This window comes from Theropithecus gelada, chromosome 13, assembly GCF_003255815.1.
Source record: "Theropithecus gelada isolate Dixy chromosome 13, Tgel_1.0, whole genome shotgun sequence".
NCBI lineage: Eukaryota > Metazoa > Chordata > Mammalia > Primates > Cercopithecidae > Theropithecus > Theropithecus gelada.
In genome coordinates this window covers 87,978,890-87,988,451 of record NC_037681.1, presented here as the reverse complement: position 1 = coordinate 87,988,451, position 9,562 = coordinate 87,978,890, and the positions used below count along the sequence as shown (strand labels likewise).

The 9,562-nt window shown below is 37.0% G+C and overlaps 1 long non-coding RNA gene across 1 annotated transcript; it reads right to left on the bottom strand.

Annotated features, from left to right (window-relative positions):
- Window positions 1-313: 313 nt before the first annotated feature.
- LOC112605221 lies at window positions 314-7,475 on the bottom strand. The gene is made up of 2 exons (XR_003115375.1): window positions 7,131-7,475; window positions 314-521 (listed from the first exon to the last, which is right to left on the bottom strand). It is a non-coding gene; the product is annotated as an uncharacterized LOC112605221 (long non-coding RNA).
- Window positions 7,476-9,562: the final 2,087 nt, after the last annotated feature.

Genomic DNA, 9,562 nt, shown 5'->3' with positions numbered 1-9,562 from the left:
CGTCCTGCTGCTCTTCACTTTGCCTAGTTTGTGAGCCTGAGAGCTGGTGGCCACTGTGAGAGCTGGGAGGACCGTTGTGCTTCCTCCCATATGGTTGACCAGGGCATCCCAAATGCACATAGCCCTGTCTGACTTTACTAATGGAAACCAAGGCCTTCTCACATAGGTGCAATGTGGAGCTGGTTCTCAATGACAGTATTTCACTAACAGCGCAGAGGAAAAAATTAGAGTGCACAACTCAGGGAATCCCTGCCCAACTGCCAGCCTCATAGCATCAGGGGTTTGCTCGGCAGAAATGACAAGACAGTGACAATTTTTAGACTGCACACTGGAGTTTGATTCAGAATCAAGATTTGTAACAAGCTGAAAGTGATTCATCAGTTCAGTTTTGTAGATAGATGAGCATTCCCTTGTTTCCTTGGAAACTCGGACCTGAGCATATGCAGCTTGGAATGTGCACCCTCATGTTTTCAATCGAGCAGATACAGGATGAGTTTCTCCCAAGAGATTCAATATGTTGCCTAAAACAGAAGAACCAAGAATAGGAGAGAATTGCCGTATTAAAATCAGACACCACAGACATGGCTGGATTTCATAAAACACAGTAATTCCAGATAACAGAAACAGATACTCTCATAATCTGGCCCTTGATGGGTTAACCATTTTCTTTATTTGCATAATTTATTTTTATCTGAATTGAAAAGGTGAGTGCGCTTCTTGAAATATCCCTTTGTGTACATTTAGAATGTCTAATATTTACACCGCTTACTCCTTGGGGATCTTCATGAGCTAAAAGTAAGCACCAAGCTCCCAGTTTTGCACCGTGGCATACAGAGAACAAGATAGATTAATTCTTGCCCTGGAATGTTTATGACATATATGAGATAATGTTAGTCTTTTCAAATAAAGTCTTAAATTTAGCATAATCTTTAGTTCCTAAAATGCTCCAAATGCTGCCTCTGCTTTATGTTTGGGGCTTGGAATGCTCTGGCACTTGCACATTTGCACATGGTACATTTAAAACGCCTGCTACTTCCTACTACTACTAATAGCTTCTTAATGTCAGGCACCATGTTGGATCCTATGTACCTTCTTTCAGATTCTCAGGCTTTTTTTCTCTGTTTAGCAAATGAAGAAATCAATGTTCAGAGAAGTTAAAGCAATTTTCTATGGCCAAACCATTTTTTAGTGGGGAAAGTGGAAGTTGAACACAAGTCTCTCTGATTCCAAAACCTGCATCTGTTACTCAAGAACAACATTATCTACTATAAAGCAGAGTGGAAGGATGGAATGCTCTGCTTAATTAATATTCTTGTTAATAAAAAGTACAGGCCGGGTGTGGTAGCTCAGTCCTCCTAGCATTTTGGGAGGCCGAGGAAGGCAGATCACTGGAGTCCAGAAGTTCGCGACCAGCCTGGTCAACATGGTGAAATCTGGTCTCTACTAAAAATACAAAAATTAGGCCAGACATGGTGGCACGTGCCTGTAACCCCAGCTACTCGGGAGGCTGAGGTGGGAGAATCACTTGAACCCAGGAGATGGAGGTTGTAGTGAGCCGAAATCACACCACTGCTCTCCAGCCTGGGCGACAGAGTGAGACTCTGACAACAACAACAAAAAAGTACGGATATTCTGATATATCATTTATAATTTACTAACAGTCAAAATATTATAATAGGGCAAATGAGTGGCAAGGAAAGAAATATTAACTCAGTGTGGGGGAAAAACAATCCAATCGATAGTAAAAGAGCGAGAGCTGCCACAAATAGTATGGATACTATGAGAAGTTGTTCACCTGCTTCCACTGGGTCTATAATTAGAGACTGAAAGCCCACATGTAAGGCATATAGTGGAAAAGATTTCCATTTTTTTTGTGAAAGATGATGCTGAAGGTCCCTTTCAATTTTAAGGCTATGAATCTGGACAACAGAGACCCATAGTGAATGAGATTTAATCTTTGCTGATTCAGAAGGTGCTTCAAGGCTTTCCAGTGCCTCATGGACATCACTGTCATCATCAATTACAAGTCCTGGGATGAGACGAAGTGTTGGATTCCTAGCTAAAAGAAGACCAGCTAAAACAAGCTTGTTAAAATATATATATATGTATCTTAAACTACTGCCAGGAGCCAAAGTTCCTTCTAGCTCAAGGGTCTGTAAACCTTTTCTTAAAGGGCCAGTTAGAAAATCTTTTAAGTTTTTTTTTTGCCCTACGTAGCCTCTGTCACAACTACTTGACGCTGCCATCAAAGGGTGAAAGTGAACATAGGTGATATGTAAATGAACAGGGCTATGATCCACTATAACATTATTTATAAAGCAATCTGTTGGTACTTATTTGTAATTTTCCAACACCTGCCCTAGATTAAACATCTCCCAAATTTCACACATTTTTTTCTTATCTGGTGAATATGCAAAGAGCCAGTCTCCAAACTTAATTACAATGGTTTAAGACCACCTAGGATTTTTTTTTCTTTTAATGTAGACCATAGATAATGCAATAAAAAAAAGAACCAATAAAATAAGTAAATTTGCAAGTGATTTCCAACACTAAAAAACAAACCAACAAGCAAACAAACCAACAAACTTGGAAGAAGAGAGTTCTCACAATTGCCTATGGGAAATTAACTAGGACCATCAATTGAGCTGAAATTATCTCCAAGGATTTAGTTGACATACAGCCAGTGTTCACTATGATGACCATGGCCAAATATTATTTGTGCAAGTATCTACAAATGAATTTAGAGGAAATTGTAATTTTTCTCTTTCATCATTTAAGTGGTGAGAAGCCCATCAAAATAATAACACATGGTAGGGCTTACTGTGCTGCATGGAAATAATGTTTAAATAACACAGTGCCAGAGCACCTCTGTCTAATTACTTAGGCACTATTGTGATGGATAGTTTAGAAACATTGAGGTAGCTATTGATAAAGCAAATGGAAAATATGAATGTTCTTCAAATTTCTGACAGCAGAGATGGACACTGAGCTCCTGGTTTAAATGGGAGGCTCATGGCTTCTTTCAATTGCTTGAAGCTTCCTCTGGAGTTAGATTATTTCAGTTTCACTAAGTGGAAGTTAGAATCAGCACAGGGCTTTCTGTGGGACATTTTAATTACTCCTAATTTAAAATATTATAAACCACTATTTTTTTCCTTTTTAAAGAAAGAAAGTCTGTCATTGACTCACTTCTGATTTTAAAATACCTAACTTATGAAGAATGCATGCCTCAAACACCCAGACAATTCTGCAGAAAGAAGATGCTTGTGTGGGGACATCTCTGGAGTTGCTATTTATGCACTGTGAAAATCTGGAGGAGTCGTGTGATCTCTCAGCCTCAATTTTTTACAAATTAAGTCTGCAATGTGTAGCTCAAATGCCACTGTGGTAGTTAAGAATATAACCTATGGGGAAGCATTCTATAAAACAAATAAAGCTATGACTGTTATTGATGTTGTTAAATAATTTAAAAAATAATATAAGAATATTTACGCCAAACAAAAATTAATTAATTCATTGAAAAAAATCAGTCAACTCTCCTCTTATCTTTAAAAAACTGCCTTAATTGAATCACAGTAATTAATGAAGTGGCCAAGTGTCAAGATAGCCACAACTTTTGTACTAATAAGGATTCTACTCTATGAAATTTCTCTGGTGATGGTTCCCTTTAGAAACTTTACAGAGAAATTGATAATTACTTTCTTGATGGAGTATGTGGGGCCTTTGTCTCCTCACATTCTTTCCAGAGGGTTTACTGGTCTTCCACTATCCATTTCAGTGACTACTTTGAAAAATGTTTACCCCCAAATAGTTAAGTTCATGATTCTGCTTGTGCAAAATGCAAAATTTTTTGTGTCTGTTTTTTTGGTGAGAGAAAAGCCAAGTTCATTATATATATGTTTGACATATATATGTTTATAAACATATATATACACATTATATATGTTTGATATATGTTTATAAACATATATACACATTATATATATGTTTGACATATATATGTTTATAACCATATATATGTTTATATATACCTTCCTGAAATAATGAAATCATATATTTAACATACATTTAATCAAATATATATACTTTCCAACTTTTAAGTTCAGGGGTATATGTGCTGGATGTGCAGGTTTGTTATATAGACAAACGTGTGCTATGGTGGTTTGCTGCACAGATCAACCCATCACCAAAGTATTAAGCCCAGCATCCATTAGCTATGCTTTATGATACTCTCCCTCCCCTCACCCTCCACCCTGGTGTGTGTTGTTCCCCACCATGTGTCCTGTTAATTTTTTAAGTGTAAGAAATATGAAGTTATTAAATAATAATGTTCTACCTGAAAACTTGCTATTTAGTTAACATTATTATCAAAGTAGCAAAAATAATATATATTACTTTATATAAAAACCACGTATTATATGACTATATACACATATAATTGAAATCAGGTAGTTTATCTTGGCCTTAAAGAAAAACTCTAACATATTTATTGCTTAAACATGAATGCCTTTATAAACTTTTTTCCTTTCCAGTCTGTCTCCAGACTATCCACAGGTCTTTGGTTCATCTCCCTACTTAGGCTGAACTCTTCAATAACTACAAATTCATAAACACTGCAATTTATTCTGTAACAAGCCATAAATCTTCTTTTTGTTGCTTTTACATTAGAAACAGAGCTAATGTTTATTGAGCTCTTGTACTGTGTGAGATACTTTACTTGATTTGTTTTCATTTCATCTTTATAGCAACACTCTGGGAAGTAGATATTATTATTGTTATTTTAAAGATGAGGAAACTAAAGATTAGAGATTAAAATTGGTTAAGGACATGCATTTAATGAATGATGTAGCTAGTGTTCAAACCTAGGGTAGTTAGATAATGAAAACTCAAATTCTAATCTCTCTCTTTTAATCTGCCCTTTAAATTCATTAATTTAGAAATCACCAATCGGAATGATCTCTTGACATATATATAATATATTCTATATAAACTATTATATATTATATGTAATTGTGTAATATGTAATGTATAGGCATCATATTGTATATAGGTATACATATAAAATATATGCATATAAATGCATTACACACATATATACATATATATTTTATGTATACATCAAGAAAATTACCCAGCACATTGCAAATGCAACAGAATTTACATGGTCACTTGCATGTTTTCTGCATTTCTACAAAAGAATCTGCAATGAAAGATGTTAAATAGGATGCAATTTGTAAGCCTTTCATTAAATAATGATTCTCAGCTGGATTTCTGAGAAGGGAATATTAATGCAACCATATGTAACTAGCATTGCAAGAAATTAGCGTTGCTGATTTAGTCTTGAATCAATCATTTTAAGCTATGCATTAGACTCTTTGCTGACACATTTCTGTCTCAGGCAACTTAGAAATTGTGGGCTGAATGCAGCTATGCTCCAAGTATAATTTGTATGAAATATCACTACTATTTCAAGTTTCTTAGGTTTGAGTAGGGAGTGATCAAATCCATATGCAGAAAGACAAAATGGCACTACTCAAGGTCTGATGGCTAATTATTTAATACCAGTCTCTAACATGTACCCTCTTGGGCATGCGGTTTGGTGATAAGTCAAGTTTCAGATGCCAACCAAAAGCTGAGTCTCTGGATGTGGGGGCTGAAATGAGTTACAGTGTGGGTGTGGATGCGTGAGTTAAAACCTTCAAAGCCCTTATTTGGTTGCCAAGTTTTGAAAATACTATGAGCCATTTTTGAATTTCCTTGGAAACCGTATTACCAAGCCAGTTCTACAGCATTTTCTCCAAGATTGAAGCGTTGAAGTATGCTATTGCCCATGCTTATTTTATTAGTCACAAGAGGTGTTTTAATAACAAAGATTAAGTCATCACCCAGTGACAGTCAGGATTTTAGCTAAGAGATCATAAAAGGAGAGGAAGCAGAATCCTAAATAGAACTAGATATGACTTGTCTTCTGGAGAGAAACTATGGTGAGAAATGTTGCTTGGACATACAGATTTGTGGCCACTTCAATGACTAAAATGTCCAGTTTGGCTGAACTCTGTGTATCATATGACATGATTGCATTTTATTATTATTTCTCTTAACTTTCTTTTATTCTATAAGTGCCTCCCTCCTCCACTTTTAACTTGAGTATTCTGTTATTTTTATTATGAGGAATGGATTTAGTTAATCACTACCTCATAGTATGGCTTAACTTGTTTCTCTATTTCCTGTATTTCTTGCACACTAGTTAGATCTAGATACTTGATTAGATTGATTCAAATTTATAGTCAGTAAGACTCCATGAGTGGTGCCGTGTCCTTACTATCGCATAATATCCAAAGCACATAATATTGGGTTAATCAGTGGGTAGCTTCCCAGGTGATGTATTAGTCACCTGTATTAGTCCGTTCTCACATTGCTATGAAGGAATTCCTAAGACTGGGTAATTTATAAAGAAAAGAGGTTTAATTGACTCACAGTTCCACATGGCTGGGGAGGCCTCAGGAAACTTATAATCATGGCAGAAAGCACTTCTTCATAGGGCGGCAGGCGAATGAGTGCCCAGAGAAGGGGGAAGCCCCTTATAAAACCGTCAGATTTCATGAGAACTCACTCACTATCATGAGAGCAGGATGGGGGAAACTGCTCCCATGATTCAATTATCTCCACCTAATCACTCCCGTGCAGGGATTATGGAAACTACAACTCAAGATGAGATTTGGGCGGGATGCAGTGAAACCATATAACCACCCATCATAAAATCTCCCATCAACCTTACACCGAATGATTTTTGGCAGCAATGCATGAAGGCTACCTTAATCTATTACTTCATTAGGGGGCACTAACATATTTTTCAATGAATGAAATCTACAGCAGCTAAGGTAGAAGGTGAGATGGGCCACAGCTCCTGAGAAATAGCCAAAGGCACTGGACAGGGATGGTACAACAGAACAGAGCAAATGACTCAAACGGGCAAGCTTATAAGACATCATCAACATTTTCTAATATATCTCATAAACCTATTTTCCAGTGTTAGGCAATAGAAAATCTCCAGTCTCCTGGGGAGGTGGCAAAGCCTCAATGCAAAGTGACTAAATTAAAATGAAGTGTCAAGGACAGAATGGACCTACCTTTCTGTTCCTTGATGTATCTTCTAGTCGTGTCCAGGTGGTTTCAGTCTCATTCAAGCCTCAAGTAAAACTCCAAGTAACGAGGTGACTGTTGTATCTTTTAAAATGAATATTGTACACATACTTCTTCCAAGGCAAATATTTAGTCAAAACTAAACAAATTGTAGAGACCAAATTGTCTTGTTGTTTCTCAGTTTATTTATCTCATAATAGCAGCCACCAATACGGGGGGTTTGAATGTTTTCAAAAATAAACAACTACTACCAAAAATAAAACAAAACAAAACAGGTTTAGAATCTGTTTTTTGTCCATACTTCTCTCTGTCTTTTTCACTGGGTTCCTTACTTCTGCCATAGAAAACATAAAATGATTTGAGTCATTGCCCGAAATTTATTTCAACAACTAATACACTCTGGATGCATAAAACAGGTTAAGTTCACAAAACCTGCTCTTTCTCAAGAAAGATAGAAATAGTGTCAACATTTCCAATTGCTCTGCTTCCTCAGCACTCCTAGCTCCCGCCAACGGGCTCTATGTTTTAGTATGTTTTTCTGTCTCCCCTCCCTAGAATTTTTAAAAATTTTTTCTGTTTTATTCACCACTTTTCCCCCCAGTGCCTAGAATAGTATCTGACACATAATGGATACCTAACAAATATTTTAGGAATATTCAGGGCTGTATATGAAATGTACAAATAACATACTCCCTGCCCATTTCTTTAACTCCATATTTGTATATGTTAGCAAAATGTTCTCAAGTTCTCTTATTTCTATCTTGAGTATTTAAATAGAACTGTTCAAATCTATTTCCTGTGTAACTATAGGAAACCCTGCCACTGGATTGTTTTGTGGATTCCTGGTAGGTTCTTAGATGTTCCATTCATTGTCTGTCCAGTCTTCTTCCAGGCTGTACTACCCCCAGACTGCTCTATTATTTCCACTGGCCTTCCAGGTAACAATTCTATAGGCTATGGCTCCTCCTTCTTCCCCAAGCACAGACACAGACTCTTCTTCTGTTCCCCAGGTTGTCACAGGAGTCACATTAGGTTTCCAAGGTTAAGCAGCTTTACTGAAGATTGCAGAGATAATGAGAGCTGTGCAACACACGCAGCTCTAGAGCAGGCGCTGGTCATGAAGTCTATTGGTCCTGCTCTATCACAGGTGAGCCCTCTGGCCAATTTCCCCCTTAGACCTAGGTCTCCTGCGATTTTCTGGGGCCCATGCCCTCACCCATGCCAGAGGCTCCTTTCCTTTCTCCTTGCTTTTCTATCTATACACTTAGCTCCTCCCCAAGGCCTGGCCTTAGAATGGCCATAAAACAAGTAATATCAGATGACTGTTGAAGTTTGTAGATTATTTTACTTAGGTTAATATCAGAATAACATCTCTTAACATCTCTGCATGTAGAAAACACTTATATTTTAACTTGTTGCATGATTCCCATAGCTGATGGTTTTTCTTCTAGATTAGAGTCTAAGTCTTGCCTTTGAAAAGCCAAAGAGCCCCATAAAAGAATTTTCTCAAAGCAAAATGAACCATTCCCATTTGATATGTTCTGCTGCTACTTTTAGAGTGTGATGTGGTATACTTACTTTACCTTTGGGTTACCTCTGGAGAGCAGAAACTGAGACAAAGACTTTTTTCTCTTTCAGAAGTTGTTCTAGGGAATAACGGATGAGACTGCAAGACAGAAACAATTCAAGGGTGCATTTTTGAGCAGGCTATCGATATGGGTAATGAGCTTGATCCCACTGGCGCTTTCTAAGGAGTTGTCAGACAGATTCCAGAATTGTCCCAGAGAATGGGAGGAGAAAGCCTTTATTGATCAGCTTCTTGTGGTGACAGAATGAACTCCCAACACTTGTAGCTTCCCATGTGTGAATACCAGGCCCCTGTCACTGTGTCAGAGGACCTCTCTCTATATCATATGGCTGCAGGAGGCACTGCAGGCTCTACCTGTGCAAAACTGGCTGCCACTGCTGTGACTGGGGTACAAGGTGGGCTGGGAGCATAAAAGTTGGTACCCCAAGTTGTTAAATATAAAATCTAACAGTGGGCAGGGACTCAGAAATCCTGGGTTTCCAATTCTACTCTGCACCATTACTGGTTCATGACCTTGGACCAATTCCTTTACTTCTCTGAGGCTACATTTATTCAAAAATGGAGAATGCCCCCAAATAATAAATAAATAATACAGTTAAAAAAATTAAAACAAATTTATTTTACGATTCATTTATTTCAAAACTTAAAAATTACTAAAATAGATAATAACAAATAACATCAAAGAATTATTGAAATTTGGAGATCATTTACCTAAGATACAAAACAGAGTAATAAAACACTCAGTAGGTTCCTCAATTAGAGTAGCTATTATTATCATATAAAATTTTAATTTAAAAAGATAGTTGAATGACAACATGAATTGAACTCAAG